General features: G+C 50.2%; 31 non-coding genes and 4 pseudogenes across 31 annotated transcripts; 28 read left to right on the top strand and 7 right to left on the bottom strand.

Moving 5' to 3' along the window:
* The first annotated feature begins 622 nt into the window (after positions 1-622).
* Positions 623-786, top strand: LOC135033019 (U1 spliceosomal RNA). Its single transcript, XR_010228463.1, has one exon. It is a non-coding gene; the product is annotated as a U1 spliceosomal RNA (small nuclear RNA).
* A 152-nt stretch (positions 787-938) lies between these two features.
* On the top strand, positions 939-1,102 carry LOC135033125 (U1 spliceosomal RNA). The gene has a single exon (XR_010228546.1). It is a non-coding gene; the product is annotated as a U1 spliceosomal RNA (small nuclear RNA).
* A 2,424-nt stretch (positions 1,103-3,526) lies between these two features.
* On the top strand, positions 3,527-3,690 carry LOC135033160 (U1 spliceosomal RNA). The gene has a single exon (XR_010228571.1). It is a non-coding gene; the product is annotated as a U1 spliceosomal RNA (small nuclear RNA).
* Positions 3,691-3,842: 152 nt separating this feature from the next.
* Positions 3,843-4,005, top strand: LOC135033037 (U1 spliceosomal RNA). Its single transcript, XR_010228481.1, has one exon. It is a non-coding gene; the product is annotated as a U1 spliceosomal RNA (small nuclear RNA).
* A 674-nt stretch (positions 4,006-4,679) lies between these two features.
* On the top strand, positions 4,680-4,843 carry LOC135033188 (U1 spliceosomal RNA). Its single transcript, XR_010228598.1, has one exon. It is a non-coding gene; the product is annotated as a U1 spliceosomal RNA (small nuclear RNA).
* Positions 4,844-4,995: 152 nt separating this feature from the next.
* Positions 4,996-5,158, top strand: LOC135033048 (U1 spliceosomal RNA). The gene has a single exon (XR_010228492.1). It is a non-coding gene; the product is annotated as a U1 spliceosomal RNA (small nuclear RNA).
* Positions 5,159-5,832: 674 nt separating this feature from the next.
* LOC135033156 (U1 spliceosomal RNA) lies at positions 5,833-5,996 on the top strand. The gene has a single exon (XR_010228567.1). It is a non-coding gene; the product is annotated as a U1 spliceosomal RNA (small nuclear RNA).
* A 152-nt stretch (positions 5,997-6,148) lies between these two features.
* On the top strand, positions 6,149-6,284 carry LOC135033099 (U1 spliceosomal RNA; annotated as a pseudogene).
* Positions 6,285-7,119: 835 nt separating this feature from the next.
* Positions 7,120-7,283, top strand: LOC135033088 (U1 spliceosomal RNA). The gene has a single exon (XR_010228524.1). It is a non-coding gene; the product is annotated as a U1 spliceosomal RNA (small nuclear RNA).
* A 670-nt stretch (positions 7,284-7,953) lies between these two features.
* LOC135033007 (U1 spliceosomal RNA) lies at positions 7,954-8,117 on the top strand. Its single transcript, XR_010228452.1, has one exon. It is a non-coding gene; the product is annotated as a U1 spliceosomal RNA (small nuclear RNA).
* Positions 8,118-8,269: 152 nt separating this feature from the next.
* LOC135033124 (U1 spliceosomal RNA) lies at positions 8,270-8,433 on the top strand. The gene has a single exon (XR_010228545.1). It is a non-coding gene; the product is annotated as a U1 spliceosomal RNA (small nuclear RNA).
* Positions 8,434-10,857: 2,424 nt separating this feature from the next.
* LOC135033145 (U1 spliceosomal RNA) lies at positions 10,858-11,021 on the top strand. Its single transcript, XR_010228556.1, has one exon. It is a non-coding gene; the product is annotated as a U1 spliceosomal RNA (small nuclear RNA).
* Positions 11,022-11,173: 152 nt separating this feature from the next.
* LOC135033036 (U1 spliceosomal RNA) lies at positions 11,174-11,336 on the top strand. Its single transcript, XR_010228480.1, has one exon. It is a non-coding gene; the product is annotated as a U1 spliceosomal RNA (small nuclear RNA).
* Positions 11,337-12,010: 674 nt separating this feature from the next.
* On the top strand, positions 12,011-12,174 carry LOC135033134 (U1 spliceosomal RNA). Its single transcript, XR_010228549.1, has one exon. It is a non-coding gene; the product is annotated as a U1 spliceosomal RNA (small nuclear RNA).
* Positions 12,175-12,326: 152 nt separating this feature from the next.
* LOC135033047 (U1 spliceosomal RNA) lies at positions 12,327-12,489 on the top strand. The gene has a single exon (XR_010228491.1). It is a non-coding gene; the product is annotated as a U1 spliceosomal RNA (small nuclear RNA).
* A 674-nt stretch (positions 12,490-13,163) lies between these two features.
* Positions 13,164-13,327, top strand: LOC135033186 (U1 spliceosomal RNA). The gene has a single exon (XR_010228596.1). It is a non-coding gene; the product is annotated as a U1 spliceosomal RNA (small nuclear RNA).
* Positions 13,328-13,479: 152 nt separating this feature from the next.
* On the top strand, positions 13,480-13,642 carry LOC135033046 (U1 spliceosomal RNA). The gene has a single exon (XR_010228490.1). It is a non-coding gene; the product is annotated as a U1 spliceosomal RNA (small nuclear RNA).
* Positions 13,643-14,316: 674 nt separating this feature from the next.
* LOC135033123 (U1 spliceosomal RNA) lies at positions 14,317-14,480 on the top strand. The gene has a single exon (XR_010228544.1). It is a non-coding gene; the product is annotated as a U1 spliceosomal RNA (small nuclear RNA).
* Positions 14,481-14,632: 152 nt separating this feature from the next.
* Positions 14,633-14,768, top strand: LOC135033098 (U1 spliceosomal RNA; annotated as a pseudogene).
* Positions 14,769-15,469: 701 nt separating this feature from the next.
* LOC135033012 (U1 spliceosomal RNA) lies at positions 15,470-15,633 on the top strand. The gene has a single exon (XR_010228457.1). It is a non-coding gene; the product is annotated as a U1 spliceosomal RNA (small nuclear RNA).
* Positions 15,634-15,785: 152 nt separating this feature from the next.
* LOC135033070 (U1 spliceosomal RNA) lies at positions 15,786-15,948 on the top strand. The gene has a single exon (XR_010228510.1). It is a non-coding gene; the product is annotated as a U1 spliceosomal RNA (small nuclear RNA).
* A 674-nt stretch (positions 15,949-16,622) lies between these two features.
* On the top strand, positions 16,623-16,786 carry LOC135033002 (U1 spliceosomal RNA). The gene has a single exon (XR_010228447.1). It is a non-coding gene; the product is annotated as a U1 spliceosomal RNA (small nuclear RNA).
* Positions 16,787-16,937: 151 nt separating this feature from the next.
* Positions 16,938-17,100, top strand: LOC135033023 (U1 spliceosomal RNA). Its single transcript, XR_010228467.1, has one exon. It is a non-coding gene; the product is annotated as a U1 spliceosomal RNA (small nuclear RNA).
* Positions 17,101-17,774: 674 nt separating this feature from the next.
* LOC135033185 (U1 spliceosomal RNA) lies at positions 17,775-17,938 on the top strand. The gene has a single exon (XR_010228595.1). It is a non-coding gene; the product is annotated as a U1 spliceosomal RNA (small nuclear RNA).
* A 152-nt stretch (positions 17,939-18,090) lies between these two features.
* Positions 18,091-18,253, top strand: LOC135033113 (U1 spliceosomal RNA). Its single transcript, XR_010228537.1, has one exon. It is a non-coding gene; the product is annotated as a U1 spliceosomal RNA (small nuclear RNA).
* Positions 18,254-18,927: 674 nt separating this feature from the next.
* LOC135033174 (U1 spliceosomal RNA) lies at positions 18,928-19,091 on the top strand. Its single transcript, XR_010228584.1, has one exon. It is a non-coding gene; the product is annotated as a U1 spliceosomal RNA (small nuclear RNA).
* Positions 19,092-19,243: 152 nt separating this feature from the next.
* On the top strand, positions 19,244-19,379 carry LOC135033108 (U1 spliceosomal RNA; annotated as a pseudogene).
* An 855-nt stretch (positions 19,380-20,234) lies between these two features.
* LOC135033027 (U1 spliceosomal RNA) lies at positions 20,235-20,397 on the bottom strand. The gene has a single exon (XR_010228471.1). It is a non-coding gene; the product is annotated as a U1 spliceosomal RNA (small nuclear RNA).
* A 468-nt stretch (positions 20,398-20,865) lies between these two features.
* On the top strand, positions 20,866-21,028 carry LOC135033068 (U1 spliceosomal RNA). Its single transcript, XR_010228508.1, has one exon. It is a non-coding gene; the product is annotated as a U1 spliceosomal RNA (small nuclear RNA).
* An 821-nt stretch (positions 21,029-21,849) lies between these two features.
* Positions 21,850-22,012, bottom strand: LOC135033055 (U1 spliceosomal RNA). The gene has a single exon (XR_010228498.1). It is a non-coding gene; the product is annotated as a U1 spliceosomal RNA (small nuclear RNA).
* A 152-nt stretch (positions 22,013-22,164) lies between these two features.
* LOC135033176 (U1 spliceosomal RNA) lies at positions 22,165-22,328 on the bottom strand. The gene has a single exon (XR_010228586.1). It is a non-coding gene; the product is annotated as a U1 spliceosomal RNA (small nuclear RNA).
* A 674-nt stretch (positions 22,329-23,002) lies between these two features.
* LOC135033035 (U1 spliceosomal RNA) lies at positions 23,003-23,165 on the bottom strand. The gene has a single exon (XR_010228479.1). It is a non-coding gene; the product is annotated as a U1 spliceosomal RNA (small nuclear RNA).
* A 142-nt stretch (positions 23,166-23,307) lies between these two features.
* On the bottom strand, positions 23,308-23,471 carry LOC135032998 (U1 spliceosomal RNA). Its single transcript, XR_010228443.1, has one exon. It is a non-coding gene; the product is annotated as a U1 spliceosomal RNA (small nuclear RNA).
* A 701-nt stretch (positions 23,472-24,172) lies between these two features.
* LOC135033081 (U1 spliceosomal RNA) lies at positions 24,173-24,308 on the bottom strand (annotated as a pseudogene).
* A 152-nt stretch (positions 24,309-24,460) lies between these two features.
* LOC135033011 (U1 spliceosomal RNA) lies at positions 24,461-24,624 on the bottom strand. The gene has a single exon (XR_010228456.1). It is a non-coding gene; the product is annotated as a U1 spliceosomal RNA (small nuclear RNA).
* Between the last annotated feature and the right edge of the window lie 521 nt (positions 24,625-25,145).

Here is a 25,145-nt window from a genome sequence, read left to right as displayed (position 1 = left end):
TTCTCTTTTCTTGAGCCGCTGCCTTCTATGCCCTTGTGCACTCTCCTGACTTCTCCTGTCTGCTTACTTTGTGCCTTCCAACGCACAATGCAAACTACAGGTAGTGCTGCAGGGCCCACACCCTTTTACTTGCCTTTCAGAGCAGCTCTGGAGCTGTTACAGTGCCCAGCTGCTGCAAGAAATCAGCTTGAATGCTTCAGGGGCTGGGGCATAGCCAACATGAGCCCCACACCGACGGAGGGTGGAGGTGTTTAATGCGAACTAAGGGTCATCCAAGCGCCGCAAAAGGCCGCCATGCCCTGCATACCCCTTTTCTCTTTTCATATGCAGATGAGGGTTCCAGCCAACTTTGGCCCACTGCTTGGATGACATCACCGTATGCAAATCCGTCTTCTGCAGACCTTCCCCCAGGAATGCTTGTACTAGTTGTTGCATTTGGTTTGTTGTTTGGGGTGCTTCAGTATTAGGCAGCCTTCAGCTCTCCCATGTTCATCTGAAAATATGTGTTCTCCCTGCAGTTGTTGTCCCCAGATGAGAGTACCCTTGTGCTGCCTCAGTTGAATCTCCTTTACTTGAAAGAGATGTGCCTGAGCAGCGGCCCTCCCCAGCCCTATCCCAAATCATACTTATTTTGCATAGGAGATACCATGGTCATGAAGATTGTTCTCCCAGGGTGAGGTTCATTCATTGCATTCTGGGTATGCTGACCCCTGTGATTTCCCCAAATGTGGGAAACTCGACTGCATTATTTGTGGTAGTGGGGGACTGTGTTTGTGCTTTCCTCTGGTCAGCTCTGGTAAAAGTCAGATTTCTTTGTCTCAGATCTTCCTCTAGCCTTGTTCTTTTTTTGAGAGTTTCCTTGTGCTGCCTCAGTTGGATCTCCTTCACTTGACAGGGGGGTGCCCGAGCAGCGACCCTCCCCAGCTCAAGCCCAACTCCTACTTACCTGCCAAGTGAGATACTATGATCAGGAAGGTGCTTCTACCAGGGCAAGGCTCACCCATTGCACTCTGGGTGTGCTGCTCCTACGATTTCCCCAAATGTGGGACACTTGACTGCATAATTTGTGTTTCCTCTGGTCGGCTACTCGTATAATTCAGATCTCTTTGTCTCAGGTCTCTCTCCAGCCTAGTTTGCTGTCTGTTTCCACTTCTCTTTTCTTGAGCCCCTGCCTTCTATGCCCTTGTGCACTCTCCTGACTTCTCCTGTCTGCTTACTTTGTGCCTTCCAACGCACAATGCAAACTACAGGTAGTGCTGCAGGGCCAACACCCTTTTACTTGCCTTACAGAGCAGCTCTGGAGCTGTTACAGTGCCCAGCTGCTGCAAGAAATCAGCTTGAATGCTTCAGGGGCTGGGGCATAGCCAACATGAGCAGCAAGATGCAGCACTGGACTATTAGTAATGTACTGTTGTATGCTGAGCACCACAATGCAGCACAAGACAATGAGCAGTGATACTGAGCACTGATGAGGATACTACTGAGAACTGACACTGAGCAGGAGAGACACACTACTAGTATTACTGAGCAGCAATAAGTAACCACTGATACTGGGCACTGATATTGAGATTTCCACTGAGAGAACATAGCCACGTCCTCTCCGCTCTCTCTTCAATGCACGAGTAAAAATGGCGGCAACGCGCAGCTCTTTATATGGAATCCGAATCTCGCGAGAATCCGACAGCGGGATGATGACATTTTCCCTTGTTCAGGTTTTCCGAGTCAGGCGGGAACAACCGAGCCTGCCACGGACCAGTGTAAACCACGTGGAGTTCGTCGGGAATTCGGTTCTCGGAGAACCGAACCCGCTCCTCTATATATACTATATTACTATGTTACTGTAGTATACAGAACACCACAATGCAATGAGCAGTGATAGTGAGCACTGATGAGGATACTAGAACTGACACTGAGCAGCAAGATGCAGCACTGGACTATTAGTAATGTACTGTAGTATGCTGAGCACCACAATGCAGCACAAGACAATGAGCAGTGATACTGAGCACTGATGAGGATACTACTGAGAACTGACACTGAGCAGGAGAGACACACTACTAGTATTACTGAGCAGCAATAAGTAACCACTGATACTGAGCACTGATATTGAGATTTCCACTGAGAGAACATAGCCACGTCCTCTCCGCTCTCTCTTCAATGCACGAGTAAAAATGGCAGCAACGCGCAGCTCTTTATATGGAATCCGAATCTCGCAAGAATCCGACAGCGGGATGATGACATTTTCCCTTGTTCAGGTTTTCCGAGTCAGGCGGGAACAACCGAGCCTGCCTCGGACCAGTGTAAACCACGTGGAGTTCGTGGGGAATTCGGTTCTCGGAGAACCGAACCCGCTCCTCTCTACCTTATACCCATCAATGTTTTTATTTTCAATCTAAGCCCCTGCAGTTTTCTGTAAGCATCTGCTTCGCTATGATGATCAACAAGTCACAAGGGCAAACACTCAGGGCTTGAGGCGTAGATCTTAGGACCAGCTGCTACAAGCATGGCAGAGGTGTCACTATCACTGGTGACACCCAGAAAGGTGGCGAGGGAGATTGTAATGCAGTGCGCGCAGATAAACAGCGCAATGGTAAAAAGGAGGCATGGTTTCATAGGTAGGGGCGTGGCCTGGTGGCCTGAATCTACATTTTGTTGCTCCGGGTGTCCCGGGGGTTGGGGGCTGCACCCGGGGACTAGTGTGTGAGCTGTGCTGGCTCCTGCACAGTGACAGGGCATGGCCACCCAGCATGACGCCTCCCTTCTTGACCATGCTGTAATTGCAGTCGCACTGCAGTTCAGCGTGATCATAAAAAATGGTGTAGGCTCCTGCTGGTGCAGGCTGTAGAGAAAAGCTGCTGTGACCACGCCCCCTGTGTCTCCTCCGTTGCAGACCCCATTTTGAAGCCTTGCCCCCGGACTAAGAGAAAAGTATGCCCTTGCGCACTATCCTGACTTCTCCTCCCGTCTGCTTAATTTGTGCCTTCCAACGCACAATGCGAACAACAGGTGGTGCTGCAGGGCCCACACCCTTTTACTTGCCTTACAGAACAGCTCTGGAGCTGTTACAGTGCCCAGCTGCTGCAAGAAATCAGCTTGAATGCTTCAGGGGATGGGGCATGGCCAACATGAGCCCCACACCAAAGGAGGGTGGGGGTGTTTAATGCGAACTAGGGGTCATCCAAGCACTGCAAAAGGCCGCCATGCCCTGCATGCCCCTTTTCTCTTTTCATATGCAGATGAGGGTTCCAGTCAACTTTGGCCCACTGCTTGGATAACATCACCGTATGCAAATCCGTCTGCTGCAGACCTTCCCCAAGGAGTGCTTGTACTAGTTGTTGCATATGGTTTGATATTTGATGGTGCTTCAGTATTAGGCAGCCTTCCGCCCTCCCATGTTCATCTGAAAAGATGTGGTCTCCCTGCAGTTGTTGTCCCCAGATGAGAGTTCCCTTGTGCTGCCTCAGTTGAATCTCCTTTACTTGACAGAGATGTGCCTGAGCAGCGGCCCTCACCAGCCCTATCCCAAATCATACTTATTTTGCATAGGAGATACCATGGTCATGAAGATTGTTCTCCCAGGGTGAGGTTCATTCATTGCATTCTGGGTATGCTGACCCCTGTGATTTTCCCAAATGTGGGAAACTCGACTGCATTATTTGTGGTAGTGGGGGACTGTGTTTGTGCTTTCCTCTGGTCAGCTCTGGTAAAAGTCAGATTTCTTTGTCTCAGATCTTCCTCTAGCCTTGTTCTTCTTTCGAGAGTTCCCTTGTGCTGCCTCAGTTGGATCTCTTTCACTTGACAGGGGGGTGCCCGAACAGCGACCCTCCCCAGCTCTAGCCCAACTCCTACTTACCTGCCAGGTGAGATACTATGATCATGAAGGTGCTTCTCCCAGGGCAAGGCTCACCCATTGCACTCTGGGTGTGCTGCCCCTGCGATTTCCCCAAATGTGGGAAACTTGACTGCATAATTTGTGTTTCCCCTGGTCGGCTCTCGTATAATTCAGATCTCTTTGTCTCAGGTCTCTCTCCAGCCTAGTTTGCTGTCTGTTTCCACTTCTCTTTTCTTCAGCCGCTCCCTTCTATACCCTTGTGCACTATCCTGACTTCTCCTCCCGTCTGCTTACTTTGTGCCTTCCAATGCACAATGCAAACTACAGGTAGTGCTGCAGGGCCCACACCCTTTTACTTGCCTTACAGAGCAGCTCTGGAGCTGTTACAGTGCCCAGCTGCTGCAAGAAATCAGCTTGAATGCTTCAGGGGATGGGGCATGGCCAACATGAGCCCCACACCAAAGGAGGGGGGAGGTGTTTAATGCGAACTAGGGGTCATCCAAGCACTGCAAAAGGCCGCCATGCCCTGCATGCCCCTTTTCTCTTTTCATATGCAGATGAGGGTTCCAGTCAACTTTGGCCCACTGCTTGGATAACATCACCGTATGCAAATCCGTCTGCTGCAGACCTTCCCCCAGGAGTGCTTGTACTAGTTGTTGCATATGGTTTGATATTTGATGGTGCTTCAGTATTAGGCAGCCTTCCGCCCTCCCATGTTCATCTGAAAAGATGTGGTCTCCCTGCAGTTGTTGTCCCCAGATGAGAGTTCCCTTGTGCTGCCTCAGTTGAATCTCCTTTACTTGACAGAGATGTGCATGAGCAGCGGCCCTCCCCAGCCCTATTCCAAATCATACTTATTTTGCATAGGAGATACCATGGTCATGAAGATTGTTCTCCCAGGGTGAGGTTCATTCATTGCATTTTGGGTATGCTGACCCCTGTGATTTCCCCAAATGTGGGAAACTTGACTGCATTATTTGTGGTAGTGGGGGACTGTGTTTGTGCTTTCCTCTGGTCAGCTCTGGTAAAAGTCAGATTTCTTTGTCTCAGATTTTCCTCTAGCCTTGTTCTTCTTTCGAGAGTTCCATTGTGCTGCCTCAGTTGGATCTCCTTCACTTGACAGGGGGGTACCCGAGCAGCGACCCTCCTAAGCTCTAGCCCAACTCCTACTTACCTGCCAGGTGAGATACTATGATCATGAAGGTGCTTCTCCCAGGGCAAGGCTCACCCATTGCACTCTGGGTGTGCTGCCCCTGCGATTTCCCCAAATGTGGGAAACTTGACTGCATAATTTGTGTTTCCCCTGGTCGGCTCTCGTATAATTCAGATCTATTTGTCTCAGGTCTCTCTCCAGCCTAGTTTGCTGTCTGTTTCCACTTCTCTTTTCTTCAGCCGCTCCCTTCTATACCCTTGTGCACTATCCTGACTTCTCCTCCCGTCTGCTTACTTTGTGCCTTCCAATGCACAATGCAAACTACAGGTAGTGCTGCAGGGCCCACACCCTTTTACTTGCCTTACAGAGCAGCTCTGGAGCTGTTACAGTGCCCAGCTGCTGCAAGAAATCAGCTTGAATGCTTCAGGGGATGGGGCATGGCCAACATGAGCCCCACACCAAAGGAGGGGGGAGGTGTTTAATGCGAACTAGGGGTCATCCAAGCACTGCAAAAGGCCGCCATGCCCTGCATGCCCCTTTTCTCTTTTCATATGCAGATGAGGGTTCCAGTCAACTTTGGCCCACTGCTTGGATAACATCACCGTATGCAAATCCGTCTGCTGCAGACCTTCCCCCAGGAGTGCTTGTACTAGTTGTTGCATATGGTTTGATATTTGATGGTGCTTCAGTATTAGGCAGCCTTCCGCCCTCCCATGTTCATCTGAAAAGATGTGGTCTCCCTGCAGTTGTTGTCCCCAGATGAGAGTTCACTTGTGCTGCCTCAGTTGAATCTCCTTTACTTGACAGAGATGTGCCTGAGCAGCTGCCCTCACCAGCCCTATCCCAAATCATACTTATTTTGCATAGGAGATACCATGGTCATGAAGATTGTTCTCCCAGGGTGAGGTTCATTCATTGCATTCTGGGTATGCTGACCCCTGTGATTTTCCCAAATGTGGGAAACTCGACTGCATTATTTGTGGTAGTGGGGGACTGTGTTTGTGCTTTCCTCTGGTCAGCTCTGGTAAAAGTCAGATTTCTTTGTCTCAGATCTTCCTCTAGCCTTGTTCTTCTTTCGAGAGTTCCCTGGTGCTGCCTCAGTTGGATCTCCTTCACTTCACAGGGGGGAACCCGAGCAGCGACCCTCCCCAGCTCTAGCCCAACTCCTACTTACCTGCCAGGTGAGATACTATGATCATGAAGGTGCTTCTCCCAGGGCAAGGCTCAACCATTGCACTCTGGGTGTGCTGCTCCTGCGATTTCCCCAAATGTGGGAAACTTGACTGCATAATTTGTGTTTCCCCTCGTCGGCTCTCGTATAATTCAGATCTCTTTGTCTCAGGTCTCTCTCCAGCCTAGTTTGCTGTCTGTTTCCACTTCTCTTTTCTTCAGCCGCTCCCTTCTATACCCTTGTGCACTATCCTGACTTCTCCTCCCGTCTGCTTACTTTGTGCCTTCCAATGCACAATGCAAACTACAGGTAGTGCTGCAGGGCCCACACCCTTTTACTTGCCTTACAGAGCAGCTCTGGAGCTGTTACAGTGCCCAGCTGCTGCAAGAAATCAGCTTGAATGCTTCAGGGGCTGGGGCATAGCCAACATGAGCCCCACACCAAAGGAGGGTGGAGGTGTTTAATGCAAACTAGGGGTCAGCCAAGCGCCGCAAAAGGCCACCATGCCCTGCACGCCCCTTTTCTCTTTTCATATGCAGACGAGGGTTGAAGCCAACTTTGACCCACTGCTTGGATGACATCACCATATGCAAATCCATCTGCGGCAGGCCTTCCCCCAGGAATGCTTGCACTAGTTGTTGCATTTGGTTTGTTGTTTGGGGGTGCTTCAGTATTAGGCAGCCTTCTGCCCTCCCATGTTCATCTTCAGGGGATGGGGCATGGCCAACATGAGCCCCACACCAAAGGAGGGTGGAGGTGTTTAATGCGAACTAGGGGTCATCCAAGCACCGCAAAAGGCCGCCATGCCCTGCACGCCCCTTTTCTCTTTTCATATGCAGATGAGGGTTGAAGCCAACTTTGACCCACTGCTTGGATGACATCACCGTATGCAAATCCGTCTTCTGCAGAACTTCACTTGACAGGGGGGTGCCCGAGCAGCGACCCTCCCCATCTCTAGCCCAACTCCTACTTACCTGCCAGGTGAGATACTATGATCAGGAAGGTGCTTCTCCCAGGGCAAGGCTCACCCATTGCACTCTGGGTGTGCTGCTCCTACGATTTCCCCAAATGTGGGACACTTGACTGCATAATTTGTGTTTCCTCTAGTCGGCTACTCGTATAATTCAGATCTCTTTGTCTCAGGTCTCTCTCCAGCCTAGTTTGCTGTCTGTTTCCACTTCTCTTTTCTTGAGCCGCTGCCTTCTATGCCCTTGTGCACTCTCCTGACTTCTCCTGTCTGCTTACTTTGTGCCTTCCAACGCACAATGCAAACTACAGGTAGTGCTGCAGGGCCCACACCCTTTTACTTGCCTTTCAGAGCAGCTCTGGAGCTGTTACAGTGCCCAGCTGCTGCAAGAAATCAGCTTGAATGCTTCAGGGGCTGGGGCATAGCCAACATGAGCCCCACACCGACGGAGGGTGGAGGTGTTTAATGCGAACTAAGGGTCATCCAAGCGCCGCAAAAGGCCGCCATGCCCTGCATACCCCTTTTCTCTTTTCATATGCAGATGAGGGTTCCAGCCAACTTTGGCCCACTGCTTGGATGACATCACCGTATGCAAATCCGTCTTCTGCAGACCTTCCCCCAGGAATGCTTGTACTAGTTGTTGCATTTGGTTTGTTGTTTGGGGTGCTTCAGTATTAGGCAGCCTTCAGCTCTCCCATGTTCATCTGAAAATATGTGTTCTCCCTGCAGTTGTTGTCCCCAGATGAGAGTACCCTTGTGCTGCCTCAGTTGAATCTCCTTTACTTGAAAGAGATGTGCCTGAGCAGCGGCCCTCCCCAGCCCTATCCCAAATCATACTTATTTTGCATAGGAGATACCATGGTCATGAAGATTGTTCTCCCAGGGTGAGGTTCATTCATTGCATTCTGGGTATGCTGACCCCTGTGATTTCCCCAAATGTGGGAAACTCGACTGCATTATTTGTGGTAGTGGGGGACTGTGTTTGTGCTTTCCTCTGGTCAGCTCTGGTAAAAGTCAGATTTCTTTGTCTCAGATCTTCCTCTAGCCTTGTTCTTTTTTTGAGAGTTTCCTTGTGCTGCCTCAGTTGGATCTCCTTCACTTGACAGGGGGGTGCCCGAGCAGCGACCCTCCCCAGCTCAAGCCCAACTCCTACTTACCTGCCAAGTGAGATACTATGATCAGGAAGGTGCTTCTACCAGGGCAAGGCTCACCCATTGCACTCTGGGTGTGCTGCTCCTACGATTTCCCCAAATGTGGGACACTTGACTGCATAATTTGTGTTTCCTCTGGTCGGCTACTCGTATAATTCAGATCTCTTTGTCTCAGGTCTCTCTCCAGCCTAGTTTGCTGTCTGTTTCCACTTCTCTTTTCTTGAGCCCCTGCCTTCTATGCCCTTGTGCACTCTCCTGACTTCTCCTGTCTGCTTACTTTGTGCCTTCCAACGCACAATGCAAACTACAGGTAGTGCTGCAGGGCCAACACCCTTTTACTTGCCTTACAGAGCAGCTCTGGAGCTGTTACAGTGCCCAGCTGCTGCAAGAAATCAGCTTGAATGCTTCAGGGGCTGGGGCATAGCCAACATGAGCAGCAAGATGCAGCACTGGACTATTAGTAATGTACTGTTGTATGCTGAGCACCACAATGCAGCACAAGACAATGAGCAGTGATACTGAGCACTGATGAGGATACTACTGAGAACTGACACTGAGCAGGAGAGACACACTACTAGTATTACTGAGCAGCAATAAGTAACCACTGATACTGGGCACTGATATTGAGATTTCCACTGAGAGAACATAGCCACGTCCTCTCCGCTCTCTCTTCAATGCACGAGTAAAAATGGCGGCAACGCGCAGCTCTTTATATGGAATCCGAATCTCGCGAGAATCCGACAGCGGGATGATGACATTTTCCCTTGTTCAGGTTTTCCGAGTCAGGCGGGAACAACCGAGCCTGCCACGGACCAGTGTAAACCACGTGGAGTTCGTCGGGAATTCGGTTCTCGGAGAACCGAACCCGCTCCTCTATATATACTATATTACTATGTTACTGTAGTATACAGAACACCACAATGCAATGAGCAGTGATAGTGAGCACTGATGAGGATACTAGAACTGACACTGAGCAGCAAGATGCAGCACTGGACTATTAGTAATGTACTGTAGTATGCTGAGCACCACAATGCAGCACAAGACAATGAGCAGTGATACTGAGCACTGATGAGGATACTACTGAGAACTGACACTGAGCAGGAGAGACACACTACTAGTATTACTGAGCAGCAATAAGTAACCACTGATACTGAGCACTGATATTGAGATTTCCACTGAGAGAACATAGCCACGTCCTCTCCGCTCTCTCTTCAATGCACGAGTAAAAATGGCAGCAACGCGCAGCTCTTTATATGGAATCCGAATCTCGCAAGAATCCGACAGCGGGATGATGACATTTTCCCTTGTTCAGGTTTTCCGAGTCAGGCGGGAACAACCGAGCCTGCCTCGGACCAGTGTAAACCACGTGGAGTTCGTGGGGAATTTGGTTCTCGGAGAACCGAACCCGCTCCTCTCTACCTTATACCCATCAATTTTTTTATTTTCAATCTAAGCCCCTGCAGTTTTCTGTAAGCATCTGCTTCGCTATGATGATCAACAAGTCACAAGGGCAAACACTCAGGGCTTGAGGCGTAGATCTTAGGACCAGCTGCTACAAGCATGGCAGAGGTGTCACTATCACTGGTGACACCCAGAAAGGTGGCGAGGGAGATTGTAATGCAGTGCGCGCAGATAAACAGCGCAATGGTAAAAAGGAGGCATGGTTTCATAGGTAGGGGCGTGGCCTGGTGGCCTGAATCTACATTTTGTTGCTCCGGGTGTCCCGGGGGTTGGGGGCTGCACCCGGGGACTAGTGTGTGAGCTGTGCTGGCTCCTGCACAGTGACAGGGCATGGCCACCCAGCATGACGCCTCCCTTCTTGACCATGCTGTAATTGCAGTCGCACTGCAGTTCAGCGTGATCATAAAAAATGGTGTAGGCTCCTGCTGGTGCAGGCTGTAGAGAAAAGCTGCTGTGACCACGCCCCCTGTGTCTCCTCCGTTGCAGACCCCATTTTGAAGCCTTGCCCCCGGACTAAGAGAAAAGTATGCCCTTGCGCACTATCCTGACTTCTCCTCCCGTCTGCTTAATTTGTGCCTTCCAACGCACAATGCGAACAACAGGTGGTGCTGCAGGGCCCACACCCTTTTACTTGCCTTACAGAACAGCTCTGGAGCTGTTACAGTGCCCAGCTGCTGCAAGAAATCAGCTTGAATGCTTCAGGGGATGGGGCATGGCCAACATGAGCCCCACACCAAAGGAGGGTGGGGGTGTTTAATGCGAACTAGGGGTCATCCAAGCACTGCAAAAGGCCGCCATGCCCTGCATGCCCCTTTTCTCTTTTCATATGCAGATGAGGGTTCCAGTCAACTTTGGCCCACTGCTTGGATAACATCACCGTATGCAAATCCGTCTGCTGCAGACCTTCCCCAAGGAGTGCTTGTACTAGTTGTTGCATATGGTTTGATATTTGATGGTGCTTCAGTATTAGGCAGCCTTCCGCCCTCCCATGTTCATCTGAAAAGATGTGGTCTCCCTGCAGTTGTTGTCCCCAGATGAGAGTTCCCTTGTGCTGCCTCAGTTGAATCTCCTTTACTTGACAGAGATGTGCCTGAGCAGCGGCCCTCACCAGCCCTATCCCAAATCATACTTATTTTGCATAGGAGATACCATGGTCATGAAGATTGTTCTCCCAGGGTGAGGTTCATTCATTGCATTCTGGGTATGCTGACCCCTGTGATTTTCCCAAATGTGGGAAACTCGACTGCATTATTTGTGGTAGTGGGGGACTGTGTTTGTGCTTTCCTCTGGTCAGCTCTGGTAAAAGTCAGATTTCTTTGTCTCAGATCTTCCTCTAGCCTTGTTCTTCTTTCGAGAGTTCCCTTGTGCTGCCTCAGTTGGATCTCTTTCACTTGACAGGGGGGTGCCCGAACAGCGACCCTCCCCAGCTCTAGCCCAACTCCTACTTACCTGCCAGGTGAGATACTATGATCATGAAGGTGCTTCTCCCAGGGCAAGGCTCACCCATTGCACTCTGGGTGTGCTGCCCCTGCGATTTCCCCAAATGTGGGAAACTTGACTGCATAATTTGTGTTTCCCCTGGTCGGCTCTCGTATAATTCAGATCTCTTTGTCTCAGGTCTCTCTCCAGCCTAGTTTGCTGTCTGTTTCCACTTCTCTTTTCTTCAACCGCTCCCTTCTATACCCTTGTGCACTATCCTGACTTCTCCTCCCGTCTGCTTACTTTGTGCCTTCCAACGCACAATGCGAACAACAGGTGGTGCTGCAGGGCCCACACCCTTTTACTTGCCTTACAGAACAGCTCTGGAGCTGTTACAGTGCCCAGCTGCTGCAAGAAATCAGCTTGAATGCTTCAGGGGATGGGGCATGGCCAACATGAGCCCCACACCAAAGGAGGGTGGGGGTGTTTAATGCGAACTAGGGGTCATCCAAGCACTGCAAAAGGCCGCCATGCCCTGCATGCCCCTTTTCTCTTTTCATATGCAGATGAGGGTTCCAGTCAACTTTGACCCACTGCTTGGATGACATCACCGTATGCAAATCCGTCTTCTGCAGAACTTCCCCCAGGAATGCTTGCACTAGTTGTTGCATTTGGTTTGTTGTTTGGGGGTGCTTCAGTATTAGGCAGCCTTCCGCCCTCCCATGTTCATCTGAAAAGATGTGGTCTCCCTGCAGTTGTTGTCCCCAGATGAGAGTTCCCTTGTGCTGCCTCAGTTGAATCTCCTTTACTTGACAGAGATGTGCCTGAGCAGCGGCCCTCACCAGCCCTATCCCAAATCATACTTATTTTGCATAGGAGATACCATGGTCATGAAGATTGTTCTCCCAGGGTGAGGTTCATTCATTGCATTCTGGGTATGCTGACCCCTGTGATTTTCCCAAATGTGGGAAACTCGACTGCATTATTTGTGGTAGTGGGGGACTGTGTTTGTGCTTTCCTCTGGTCAGCTCTGGTAAAAGTCAGATTTCTTTGTCTCAGATCTTCCTCTAGCCTTGTTCTTCTTTCGAGAGTTCCCTTGTGCTGCCTCAGTTGGATCTCTTTCACTTGACAGGGGGGTGCCCGAACAGCGACCCTCCCCAGCTCTAGCCCAACTCCTACTTACCTGCCAGGTGAGATACTATGATCATGAAGGTGCTTCTCCCAGGGCAAGGCTCACCCATTGCACTCTGGGTGTGCTGCCCCTGCGATTTCCCCAAATGTGGGAAACTTGACTGCATAATTTGTGTTTCCCCTGGTCGGCTCTCGTATAATTCAGATCTATTTGTCTCAGGTCTCTCTCCAGCCTAGTTTGCTGTCTGTTTCCACTTCTCTTTTCTTCAACCGCTCCCTTCTATACCCTTGTGCACTATCCTGACTTCTCCTCCCGTCTGCTTACTTTGTGCCTTCCAATGCACAATGCAAACTACAGGTAGTGCTGCAGGGCCCACACCCTTTTACTTGCCTTACAGAGCAGCTCTGGAGCTGTTACAGTGCCCAGCTGCTGCAAGAAATCAGCTTGAATGCTTCAGGGGATGGGGCATGGCCAACATGAGCCCCACACCAAAGGAGGGTGGAGGTGTTTAATGCGAACTAGGGGTCATCCAAGCACCGCAAAAGGCCGCCATGCCCTGCACGCCCCTTTTCTCTTTTCATATGCAGATGAGGGTTGAAGCCAACTTTGACCCACTGCTTGGATGACATCACCGTATGCAAATCCGTCTTCTGCAGAACTTCCCCCAGGAATGCTTGCACTAGTTGTTGCATTTGGTTTGTTGTTTGGGGGTGCTTCAGTATTAGGCAGCCTTCTGCCCTCCCATGTTCATCTGAAAATATGTGTTCTCCCTGCAGTTGTTGTCCCCAGATGAGAGTTCCCTTGTGCTGCCTCAGTTGAATCTCCTTTACTTGACAGAGATGTGCATGAGCAGCGGCCCTCCCCAGCCCTATTCCAAATCATACTTATTTTGCATAGGAGATACCATGGTCATGAAGATTGTTCTCCCAGGGTGAGGTTCATTCATTGCATTTTGGGTATGCTGACCCCTGTGATTTCCCCAAATGTGGGAAACTTGACTGCATTATTTGTGGTAGTGGGGGACTGTGTTTGTGCTTTCCTCTGGTCAGCTCTGGTAAAAGTCAGATTTCTTTGTCTCAGATTTTCCTCTAGCCTTGTTCTTCTTTCGAGAGTTCCATTGTGCTGCCTCAGTTGGATCTCCTTCACTTGACAGGGGGGTACCCGAGCAGCGACCCTCCCCAGCTCTAGCCCAACTCCTACTTACCTGCCAGGTGAGATACTATGATCATGAAGGTGCTTCTCCCAGGGCAAGGCTCACCCATTGCACTCTGGGTGTGCTGCCCCTGCGATTTCCCCAAATGTGGGAAACTTGACTGCATAATTTGTGTTTCCCCTGGTCGGCTCTCGTATAATTCAGATCTATTTGTCTCAGGTCTCTCTCCAGCCTAGTTTGCTGTCTGTTTCCACTTCTCTTTTCTTCAGCCGCTCCCTTCTATACCCTTGTGCACTATCCTGACTTCTCCTCCCGTCTGCTTACTTTGTGCCTTCCAATGCACAATGCAAACTACAGGTAGTGCTGCAGGGCCCACACCCTTTTACTTGCCTTACAGAGCAGCTCTGGAGCTGTTACAGTGCCCAGCTGCTGCAAGAAATCAGCTTGAATGCTTCAGGGGATGGGGCATGGCCAACATGAGCCCCACACCAAAGGAGGGGGGAGGTGTTTAATGCGAACTAGGGGTCATCCAAGCACTGCGAAAGGCCGCCATGCCCTGCATGCCCCTTTTCTCTTTTCATATGCAGATGAGGGTTCCAGTCAACTTTGGCCCACTGCTTGGATAACATCACCGTATGCAAATCCGTCTGCTGCAGACCTTCCCCCAGGAGTGCTTGTACTAGTTGTTGCATATGGTTTGATATTTGATGGTGCTTCAGTATTAGGCAGCCTTCCGCCCTCCCATGTTCATCTGAAAAGATGTGGTCTCCCTGCAGTTGTTGTCCCCAGATGAGAGTTCACTTGTGCTGCCTCAGTTGAATCTCCTTTACTTGACAGAGATGTGCCTGAGCAGCTGCCCTCACCAGCCCTATCCCAAATCATACTTATTTTGCATAGGAGATACCATGGTCATGAAGATTGTTCTCCCAGGGTGAGGTTCATTCATTGCATTCTGGGTATGCTGACCCCTGTGATTTTCCCAAATGTGGGAAACTCGACTGCATTATTTGTGGTAGTGGGGGACTGTGTTTGTGCTTTCCTCTGGTCAGCTCTGGTAAAAGTCAGATTTCTTTGTCTCAGATCTTCCTCTAGCCTTGTTCTTCTTTCGAGAGTTCCCTGGTGCTGCCTCAGTTGGATCTCCTTCACTTCACAGGGGGGAACCCGAGCAGCGACCCTCCCCAGCTCTAGCCCAACTCCTACTTACCTGCCAGGTGAGATACTATGATCATGAAGGTGCTTCTCCCAGGGCAAGGCTCAACCATTGCACTCTGGGTGTGCTGCTCCTGCGATTTCCCCAAATGTGGGAAACTTGACTGCATAATTTGTGTTTCCCCTCGTCGGCTCTCGTATAATTCAGATCTCTTTGTCTCAGGTCTCTCTCCAGCCTAGTTTGCTGTCTGTTTCCACTTCTCTTTTCTTCAGCCGCTCCCTTCTATACCCTTGTGCACTATCCTGACTTCTCCTCCCGTCTGCTTACTTTGTGCCTTCCAATGCACAATGCAAACTACAGGTAGTGCTGCAGGGCCCACACCCTTTTACTTGCCTTACAGAGCAGCTCTGGAGCTGTTACAGTGCCCAGCTGCTGCAAGAAATCAGCTTGAATGCTTCAGGGGCTGGGGCATAGCCAACATGAGCCCCACACCAAAGGAGGGTGGAGGTGTTTAATGCAAACTAGGGGTCAGCCAAGCGCCGCAAAAGGCCACCATGCCCTGCACGCCCCTTTTCTCTTTTCATATGCAGACGAGGGTTGAAGCCAACTTTGACCCACTGCTTGGATGACATCACCATATGCAAATCCATCTGCGGCAGGCCTTCCCCCAGGAATGCTTGCACTAGTTGTTGCATTTGGTTTGTTGTTTGGGGGTGCTTCAGTATTAGGCAGCCTTCTGCCCTCCCATGTTCATCTGAAAATATATGTTCTCCCTGCAGTTGTTGTCCCAAGATGAGAGTTCCCTTGTGCTGCCTCAGTTGAATCTCCTTTACTTGACAGAGATGTGCATGAGCAGCGGCCCTCCCCAGCCCTATTCCAAATCATACTTATTTTGCATAGGAGATACCATGGTCATGAAGATTTTTCTCCCAGGGTGAGGTTCATTCATTGCATTTTGGGTATGCTGACCCCTGTGATTTCCCCAAATGTGGGAAACTTGACTGCATTATTTGTGGTAGTGGGAGACTGTGTTTGTGCTTTCCTCTGGTCAGCTCTGGTAAAAGTCAGATTTCTTTGTCTCAGATTTTCCTTTAGCCTTGTTCTTTTTTCGAGAGTTCCCTTGTGCTGCCTCAGTTGGATCTCCTTCACTTTACAGGGGGGTACCCGAGCAGCGACCCTCCCCAGCTCTAGCCTAACTCCTACTTACCTGCCAGGTGAGATACTATGATCATGAAGGTGCTTCTCCCAGGGCAAGGCTCACCCATTGTACTCTGGGTGTGCTGCTCCTGCGATTTCCCCAAATGTGGGAAACTTGACTGCATAATTTGTGTTTCCCCTGGTCGGCTCTCGTATAATTCAGATCTCTTTGTCTCAGGTCTCTCTCCAGCCTAGTTTGCTGTCTGTTTCCACTTCTCTTTTCTTCAGCCGCTCCCTTTTATACCCTTGTGCACTATCCTGACTTCTCCTCCCGTCTGCTTACTTTGTGCCTTCCAATGCACAATGCAAACTACAGGTAGTGCTGCAGGGCCCACACCCTTTTACTTGCCTTACAGAGCAGCTCTGGAGCTGTTACATTGCCCAGCTGCTGCAAGAAATCAGCTTGAATGCTTCAGGGGATGGGGCATGGCCAACATGAGCCCCACACCAAAGGAGGGTGGAGGTGTTTAATGCGAACTAGGGGTCATCCAAGCACCGCAAAAGGCCGCCATGCCCTGCACGCCCCTTTTCTCTTTTCATATGCAGATGAGGGTTGAAGCCAACTTTGACCCACTGCTTGGATGACATCACCGTATGCAAATCCGTCTTCTGCAGAACTTCCCCCAGGAATGCTTGCACTAGTTGTTGCATTTGGTTTGTTGTTTGGGGGTGCTTCAGTATTAGGCAGCCTTCTGCCCTCCCATGTTCATCTGAAAATATGTGTTCTCCCTGCAGTTGTTGTCCCCAGATGAGAGTTCCCTTGTGCTGCCTCAGTTGAATCTCCTTTACTTGACAGAGATGTGCCTGAGCAGCGGCCCTCCCCAGCTCTATCCCAAATCATACTTATTTTGCATAGGAGATACCATGGTCATGAAGATTATTCTCCCAGGGTGAGGTTCATTCATTGCATTATGGGTATGCTGACCCCTGTGATTTCCCCAAATGTGGGAAACTCGACTGCTTTATTTGTGGTAGTGGGGGACTGTGTTTGTGTTTTCCTCTGGTCAGCTCTGGTAAAAGTCAGATTTCTTTGTTCAGATCTTCCTCTAGCCTTGTTCTTCTTTCGAGAGTTCCCTTGTGCTGCCTCAGTTGGATCTCCTTCACTTGACAGGGGGGTGCCCAAGCAGAGACCCTCCCCAGCTCTAGCCCAACTCCTACTTACCTGCCAGGTGAGATACTATGATCATGAAGGTGCTTCTCCCAGGGCAAGGCTCACCCATTGCACTCTGGGTGTGCTGCCCCTGCGATTTCCCCAAATGTGGGAAACTTGACTGCATAATTTGTGTTTCCCCTGGTCGGCTCTCGTGTAATTCAGATCTCTTTGTCTCAGGTCTCTCTCCAACCTAGTTTGCTGTCTGTTTCCACTTCTCTTTTCTTCAGCCGCTCCCTTCTATACCCTTGTGCACTATCCTGACTTCTCCTCCCGTCTGCTTACTTTGTGCCTTCCAATGCACAATGCAAACTACAGGTAGTGCTGCAGGGCCCACACCCTTTTACTTGCCTTACAGAGCAGCTCTGGAGATGTTACAGTGCCCAGCTGCTGCAAGAAATCAGCTTGAATGCTTCAGAGGATGGGGCATGGCCAACATGAGCCCCACACCAAAGGAGGGTGGAGGTGTTTAATGCGAACTAGGGGTCATCCAAGCACCGCAAAAGGCCGCCATGCCCTGCACGCTCCTTTTCTCTTTTCATATGCAGATGAGGGTTGAAGCCAACTTTGACCCACTGCTTGGATGACATCACCGTATGCAAATCCGTCTTCTGCAGAACTTCCCCCAGGAATGCTTGCACTAGTTGTTGCATTTGGTTTGTTGTTTGGGGGTGCTTCAGTATTATGCAGCCTTCTGCCCTCCCATGTTCATCTGAAAATATGTGTTCTCCCTGCAGTTGTTGTCCCCAGATGAGAGTTCCCTTGTGCTGCCTCAGTTGAATCTCCTTTACTTGACAGAGATGTGCATGAGCAGCGGCCCTCCCCAGCCCTATTCCAAATCATACTTATTTTGCATAGGAGATACCATGGTCATGAAGATTGTTCTCCCAGGGTGAGGTTCATTCATTGCATTTTGGGTATGCTGACCCCTGTGATTTCCCCAAATGTGGGAAACTTGACTGCATTATTTGTGGTAGTGGGGGACTGTGTTTGTGCTTTCCTCTGGTCAGCTCTGGTAAAAGTCAGATTTCTTTGTCTCAGATTTTCCTCTAGCCTTGTTCTTCTTTCGAGAGTTCCCTTGTGCTGTCTCAGTTGGATCTCCTTCAGTTTACAGGGGGGTACCCGAGCAGCGATCCTCCCCAGCTCTAGCCCAACTCCTACTTACCTGCCAGGTGAGATACTATGATCATGAAGGTGCTTCTCCCAGGGCAAGGCTCACCCATTGCACTCTAGGTGTGCTGCTCCTGCGATTTCCCCAAATGTGGGAAACTTGACTGCATAATTTGTGTTTCCCCTGGTCGGCTCTCGTATAATTCAGATCTCTTTGTCTCAGGTCTCTCTCCAGCCTAGTTTGCTGTCTGTTTCCACTTCTCTTTTCTTGAGCCGCTCCCTTCTATGCCCTTGCGCACTATCCTGACTTCTCCTCCTGTCTGCTTACTTTGTGCCTTCCAACGCACAATGCGAACTACAGGTAGTGCTGCAGGGCCCACACCCTTTTACTTGCCTTACAGAGCAGCTCTGGAGCTGTTACAGTGCCCAGCTGCTGCAAGAAATCAGCTTGAATGCTTCAGGGGCTGGGGCATAGCCAACATGAGCCCCACACCAAAGGAGGGTGGAGGTGTTTAATGCAAACTAGGGGTCAGCCAAGTGCCGCAAAAGGCCACCATGCCCTGCACGCCCCTTTTCTCTTTTCATATGCAGACGAGGGTTGAAGCCAACTTTGACCCACTGCTTGGATGACATCACCATATGCAAATCCATCTGCGGCAGGCCTTCCCCCAGGAATGCTTGCACTAGTTGTTGCATTTGGTTTGTTGTTTGGGGGTGCTTCAGTATTAGGCAGCTTTCTGCCCTCCCATGTTCATCTGAAAATATATGTTCTCCCTGCAGTTGTTGTCCCCAGATGAGAGTTCCCTTGTGCTGCCTCAGTTGAATCTCCTTTACTTGACAGAGATGTGCATGAGCAGCGGCCCTCCCCAGCCCTATTCCAAATCATACTTATTTTGCATAGGAGATACCATGGTCATGAAGATTTTTCTCCCAGGGTGAGGTTCATTCATTGCATTTTGGGTATGCTGACCCCTGTGATTTCCCCAAATGTGGGAAACTCAACTGCATTATTTGTGGTAGTGGGGGACTGTGTTTGTGCTTTCCTCTGGTCAGCTCTAGTAAAAGTCAGATTTCTTTGTCTCACATTTTCCTCTAGCCTTGTTCTTCTTTCGAGAGTTCCCTTGTGCTGCCTTTGTTGGATCTCCTTCACTTTACAGGGGGGTACCCGAGCAGCGACCCTCCCCAGCTCTAGCCCAACTCCTACTTACCTGCCAGGTGAGATACTATGATCATTAAGGTGCTTCTCCCAGGGCAAGGCTCACCCATTGTACTCTGGGTGTGCTGCTCCTGCGATTTCCCCAAATGTGGGAAACTTGACTGCATAATTTGTGTTTCCCCTCGTCGGCTCTCGTATAATTCAGATCTCTTTGTCTCAGGTCTCTCTCCAGCCTAGTTTGCTGTCTGTTTCCACTTCTCTTTTCTTCAGCCGCTCCCTTCTATACCCTTGTGCACTATCCTGACTTCTCCTCCCGTCTGCTTACTTTGTGCCTTCCAATGCACAATGCAAACTACAGGTAGTGCTGCAGGGCCCACACCCTTTTACTTGCCTTACAGAGCAGCTCTGGAGCTGTTACAGTGCCCAGCTGCTGCAAGAAATCAGCTTGAATGCTTCAGGGGCTGGGGCATAGCCAACATCAGCCCCACACCGAAGGAGGGTGGAGGTGTTTAATGCAAACTAGGGGTCAGTCAAGCGCCGCAAAAGGCCACCATGCCCTGCACGCCCCTTTTCTGTTTTCATATGCAGATGAGGGTTGAAGCCAACTTTGACCCACTGCTTGGATGACATCACCATATGCAAATCCATCTGCGGCAGGCCTTCCCCCAGGAATGCTTGCACTAGTTGTTGCATTTGGTTTGTTGTTTGGGGGTGCTTCAGTATTAGGCAGCCTTCTGCTGCACCCTGCTTTGGTGTGGGGCTCATGTTGGCCATGCCCCATCCCCTGAAGCTTTCAAGCAGATTTCTTGCAGCAGCTGGGCACTGTAACAGCTCAAGAGCTGCTCTGTAAGGCAAGTAAAAGGGTGTGGGCCCTGCAGCACTACCTGTAGTTTGCATTGTGCATTGGAAGGCACAAAGTAAGCAGACGGGAGGAGAAGTCAGGATAGTGCACAAGGGTATAGAAGGGAGCGGCTGAAGAAAAGAGAAGTGGAAACAGACAGCAAACTAGGCTGGAGAGAGATCTGAGACAAAGAGATCTGAATTATACGATAGCCGACCAGGGGAAACACAAATTATGCAGTCAAGTTTCCCACATTTGGGGAAATCGCAGGGGCAGCACACCCAGAGTGCAATGGGTGAGCCTTGCCCTGGGAGAAGCACCTTCATGATCATAGTATCTCACCTGGCAGGTAAGTATGAGTTGGGCTAGAGCTGGGGAGGGTCGCTGCTCGGGCACCCCCCTGTTAAGTGAAGGAGATCCAACTGAGGCAGCACAAGGGAACTCTCAAAAGAAGAACAAGGCTAGAGGAAGATCTGAAACAAAGAAATCTGACTTTTACCAGAGCTGACCAGAAGAAAACACAAACACAGTCCCCCACTACCACAAATAAAGCAGTCGAGGTGAGGTTCATTCATTGCATTTTGGGTATGCTGACCCCTGTGATTTCCCCAAATGTGGGAAACTCGACTGCTTTATTTGTGGTAGTGGGGGACTGTGTTTGTGTTTTCTTCTGGTCAGCTCTGGTAAAAGTCAGATTTCTTTGTTTCAGATCTTCCTCTAGCCTTGTTCTTCTTTTGAGAGTTCCCTTGTGCTGCCTCAGTTGGATCTCCTTCACTTAACAGGGGGGTGCCCGAGCAGCGACCCTCCCCAGCTCTAGCCCAACTCCTACTTACCTGCCAGGTGAGATACTATGATCATGAAGGTGCTTCTCCCAGGGCAAGGCTCACCCATTGCACTCTGGGTGTGCAGCCCCTGCGATTTCCCCAAATGTGGGAAACTTGACTGCATAATTTGTGTTTCCCCTGGTCGGCTCTCGTATAATTCAGATCTCTTTGTCTCAGATCTCTCTCCAGCCTAGTTTGCTGTCTGTTTCCACTTCTCTTTTCTTCAGCCGCTCCCTTCTATACCATTGTGCACTATCCTGACTTCTCCTCCCGTCTGCTTACTTTGTGCCTTCCAATGCACAATGCAAACTACAGGTAGTGCTGCAGGGCCCACACCCTTTTACTTGCCTTACAGAGCAGCTCTGGAGCTGTTACAGTGCCCAGCTGCTGCAAGAAATCTGCTTGAATGCTTCAGGGGATGGGACATGGCCAACATGAGCCCCACACCAAAGGAGGGTGGAGCAGAAGGCTGACTAATACTGAAGCACCCCCAAACAACAAACCAAATGCAACAACTAGTGCAAGCATTCCTGGGGGAAGGCCTGCCGCAGATGGATTTGCATATGGTGATGTCATCCAAGCAGTGGGTCAAAGTTGGCTTCAACCCTCGTCTGCATATGAAAACAGAAAAGGGGCGTGCAGGGCATGGTGGCCTTTTGCGGCGCTTGACCGACCCCTAGTTTGCATTAAACACCTCCACCCTCCTTCGGTGTGGGGCTCATGTTGGCTATGCCCCAGCCCCTGAAGCATTCAAGCTGATTTCTTGCAGCAGCTGGGCACTGTAACAGCTCCAGAGCTGCTCTGTAAGGCAAGTAAAAGGGTGTGGGCCCTGCAGCACTACCTGTAGTTTGCATTGTGCATTGGAAGGCACAAAGTAAGCAGACGGGAGGAGAAGTCAGGATAGTGCACAAGGGTATAGAAGGGAGCGGCTGAAGAAAAGAGAAGTGGAAACAGACAGCAAACTAGGCTGGAGAGAGACAAAGAGATCTGAATTATACGAGAGCCGACCAGGGGAAACACAAATTATGCAGTCAAGTTTCCCACATTTGGGGAAATCGCAGGAGCAGCACACCCAGAGTGCAATGGGTGAGCCTTGCCCTGGGAGAAGCACCTTCATGATCATAGTATCTCACCTGGCAGGTAAGTAGGAGTTGGGCTAGAGCTGGGGAGGGTCGCTGCTCGGGTACCCCCCTGTCAAGTGAAGGAGATCCAACTGAGGCAGCACAAGGGAACTCTCGAAAGAAGAACAAGGCAAGAGGAAAATCTGAGACAAAGAAATCTGACTTTTACCAGAGCTGACCAGAGGAAAGCACAAACACAGTCCCCCACTACCACAAATAATGCAGTTGAGTTTCCCACATTTGGGGAAATCACAGGGGTCAGCATACCCAAAATGCAATGAATGAACCTCACCCTGGGAGAACAATCTTCATGACCATGGTATCTCCTATGCAAAATAAGTATGATTTGGAATAGGGCTGGGGAGGGCCGCTGCTCTGGCACATCTCTGTCAAGTAAAGGAGATTCAACTGAGGCAGCACAAGGGAACTCTCATCTGGGGACAACAACTGCAGGGAGAACACATATTTTCAGATGAACATGGGAGGGCAGAAGGCTGCCTAATACTGAAGCACCCCCAAACAACAAACCAAATGCAACAACTAGTGCAAGCATTCCTGGGGGAAGTTCTGCAGAAGACGGATTTGCATACGGTGATGTCATACAAGCAGTGGGTCAAAGTTGGCTTCAACCCTCATCTGCATATGAAAAGAGAAAAGGGGCGTGCAGGGCATGGCGGCCTTTTGCGGTGCTTGGATGACCCCTAGTTCGCATTAAACACCTCCACCCTCCTTTGGTGTGGGGCTCATGTTGGCCATGCCCCATCCCCTGAAGCATTCAAGCAGATTTCTTGCAGCAGCTGGGCACTGTAACAGCTCCAGAGCTGCTCTGTAAGGCAAGTAAAAGGGTGTGGGCCCTGCAGCACTACCTGTAGTTTGCATTGTGCATTGGAAGGCACAAAGTAAGCAGACGGGAGGAGAAGTCAGGATAGTGCACAAGGGTATAGAAGGGAGCGGCTGAAGAAAAGAGAAGTGGAAACAGACAGCAAACTAGGCTGGAGAGAGACCTGAGACAAAGAGATCTGAATTATACGAGAGCCGACCAGGGGAAACACAAATTATGCAGTCAAGTTTCCCACATTTGGGGAAATCGCAGGGGCAGCACACCCAGAGTGCAATGGGTGAGCCTTGCCCTGGGAGAAGCACCTTCATGATCATAGTATCTCACCTGGCAGGTAAGTAGGAGTTGGGCTAGAGCTGGGGAGGGTCTCTGCTCGGGCACCCCCCTGTCAAGTGAAGGAGATCCAACTGAGGCAGCACAAGGGAACTCTCAAAAGAAGAACAAGGCTCTGAAACAAAGAAATCTGACTTTTACCAGAGCTGACCAGAGGAAAACACAAACACAGTCCCCCACTACCACAAATAAAGCAGTCGAGTTTCCCACATTTGGGGAAATCACAGGGGTCAGCATACCCAGAATGCAATGAATGAACCTCACCCTGGGAGAATAATCTTCATGACCATGGTATCTCCTATGCAAAATAAGTATGATTTGGGATAGAGCTGGGGAGGGCCGCTGCTCAGGCACATCTCTGTCAAGTTAAGGAGATTCAACTGAGGCAGCACAAGGGAACTCTCATCTAGGGACAACAACTGCAGGGAGAACACATATTTTCAGATGAACATGGGAGGGCAGACGGCTGCCTAATACTGAAGCACCCCCAAACAACAAACCAAATGCAACAACTAGTGCAAGCATTCCTGGGGGAAGGCCTGCCGCAGATGGATTTGCATATGGTGATGTCATCCAAGCAGTGGGTCAAAGTTGGCTTCAACCCTCGTCTGCATATGAAAACAGAAAAGGGGCGTGCAGGGCATGGTGGCCTTTTGCTGCGCTTGTCTGACCCCTAGTTTGCATTAAACACCTCCACCCTTCTTCGGTGTGGGGCTCATGTTGGCTATGCCCCAGCCCCTGAAGCATTCAAGCTGATTTCTTGCAGCAGCTTGGCACTGCAACAGCTCCAGAGCTGCTCTGTAAGGCAAGTAAAAGGGTGTGGGCCCTGCAGCACTACCTGTAGTTTGCATTGTGCATTGGAAGGCACAAAGTAAGCAGACGGGAGGAGAAGTCAGGATAGTGCACAAGGGTATAGAAGGGAGCGGCTGAAGAAAAGAGAAGTGGAAACAGACAGCAAACTAGGCTGGAGAGAGACCTGAGACAAAGAGATCTGAATTATACGAGAGCCGACGAGGGGAAACACAAATTATGCAGTCAAGTTTCCCACATTTGGGGAAATCGCAGGAGCAGCACACCCAGAGTACAATGGGTGAGCCTTGCCCTGGGAGAAGCACCTTCATGATCATAGTATCTCACCTGGCAGGTAAGTAGGAGTTGGGCTAGAGCTGGGGAGGGTCGCTGCTCGGGTACCCCCCTGTAAAGTGAAGGAGATCCAACTGAGGCAGCACAAGGGAACTCTCGAAAGAAGAACAAGGCTAAAGGAAAATCTGAGACAAAGAAATCTGACTTTTACCAGAGCTGACCAGAGGAAAGCACAAACACAGTCTCCCACTACCACAAATAATGCAGTCAAGTTTCCCACATTTGGGGAAATCACAGGGGTCAGCATACCCAAAATGCAATGAATGAACCTCACCCTGGGAGAAAAATCTTCATGACCATGGTATCTCCTATGCAAAATAAGTATGATTTGGAATAGGGCTGGGGAGGGCCGCTGCTCATGCACATCTCTGTCAGGTAAAGGAGATTCAACTGAGGCAGCACAAGGGAACTCTCATCTTGGGACAACAACTGCAGGGAGAACATATATTTTCAGATGAACATGGGAGGGCAGAAGGCTGCCTAATACTGAAGCACCCCCAAACAACAAACCAAATGCAACAACTAGTGCAAGCATTCCTGGGGGAAGGCCTGCCGCAGATGGATTTGCATATGGTGATGTCATCCAAGCAGTGGGTCAAAGTTGGCTTCAACCCTCGTCTGCATATGAAAAGAGAAAAGGGGCGTGCAGGGCATGGTGGCCTTTTGCGGCGCTTGGCTGACCCCTAGTTTGCATTAAACACCTCCACCCTCCTTTGGTGTGGGGCTCATGTTGGCTATGCCCCAGCCCCTGAAGCATTCAAGCTGATTTCTTGCAGCAGCTGGGCACTGTAACAGCTCCAGAGCTGCTCTGTAAGGCAAGTAAAAGGGTCTGGGCCCTGCAGCACT

This window comes from Pseudophryne corroboree, unplaced genomic scaffold (assembly GCF_028390025.1).
Source record: "Pseudophryne corroboree isolate aPseCor3 unplaced genomic scaffold, aPseCor3.hap2 scaffold_567, whole genome shotgun sequence".
NCBI classification, from domain to species: Eukaryota; Metazoa; Chordata; class Amphibia; order Anura; family Myobatrachidae; genus Pseudophryne; species Pseudophryne corroboree.
The sequence above is the reverse complement of the archived record's forward strand: the minus strand, read 5'-3'. Positions and strand labels throughout refer to the sequence as shown.